This window comes from Macaca fascicularis, chromosome 4 (assembly GCF_037993035.2).
Source record: "Macaca fascicularis isolate 582-1 chromosome 4, T2T-MFA8v1.1".
In the NCBI taxonomy this organism is placed as follows: domain Eukaryota; kingdom Metazoa; phylum Chordata; class Mammalia; order Primates; family Cercopithecidae; genus Macaca; species Macaca fascicularis.
Genome location: NC_088378.1, coordinates 145,755,953 through 145,756,320, shown reverse-complemented (window position 1 = coordinate 145,756,320; position 368 = coordinate 145,755,953).

Here is a 368-nt window from a genome sequence, read left to right as displayed (position 1 = left end):
CATCTGCCTGTAGCTTTTTATTTTATTCCCTGCAGAGCCTTTAACTTCATTACTAGAAATGGAAAACTAGGATCACAATCAAATAAGCTAGAAGGTATTTCTTTTATCATAATAGGCCATAGCTATTTTACACACTCCATTGTGTGTAAAAAATGACTCAAGATGGCAAACAAGATACAATAAAATAGAAAACAAAAAACACATACAAATGAGCACTAGGAGATCAGGACAAGTTATGATAACCTACACAGGTATTCAGTTAGGGATACAAACTGAGCATTCTGGCAACCAAAATGAGAAGGTCATTTGCTTACATTGTTTTAGAAGGAAAAAAATATGTCTATTCGTCAAGGAAAACAAAGCTTTTC